Genomic DNA, 602 nt, shown 5'->3' on the forward strand with positions numbered 1-602 from the left:
ACCACAGATTCTGGAAATTCATATGTGGACACCTTTGGGAGGGAACAACATTCAGCCTACCACTATCATTTTGCTATGTTGTTCCACAAAATCAAAGTAGGAAAGTTTAATAGTTTTTGAGTGCAACTCTTATTTTACAAGTAAAACAAGAGTGGAAAGGAATGAAGTAACTTGTAAAAGGCCGCACGAGTGTTAAGTACACTTCTGGGCTTCTGAATCTCAGGATCTTCCATTCCCGCCTTTTATTTTATGACAGAAAGAGAACCCAATAGTTCATTTACTTGACAATGTGCAGTTTGTTACTCGTTCTTTAAATTTTGTGTCATTGCAAGAAAGTTGTGACTGCTATTCGTAAAGGAAACATATCCTTTCAAGGTTTTCTTTTTCTTACTAATGCTATTATTCTTTGAGAAATTACAACTTTCTGCTTATCAAGAGGCGTAGTGATGGCTCTGTGAACACCAAATTTGCTCCTCTCTTAAAGAACTGTTTTTGTGTCTAGATGGACCAAAGCCTGAGGTTAGCTCATATGAAAGCTACAAGGACTGGTCTGAGGATTTAGCTCAGTGGTTCCGCTGCCTGCTTCACAAGCACAAGGACCA

The sequence above is a fragment of the Fukomys damarensis genome, unplaced genomic scaffold (genome assembly GCF_012274545.1).
Source record: "Fukomys damarensis isolate Sample0158 unplaced genomic scaffold, DMR_v1.0_HiC HiC_scaffold_39, whole genome shotgun sequence".
Lineage (NCBI taxonomy): Eukaryota > Metazoa > Chordata > Mammalia > Rodentia > Bathyergidae > Fukomys > Fukomys damarensis.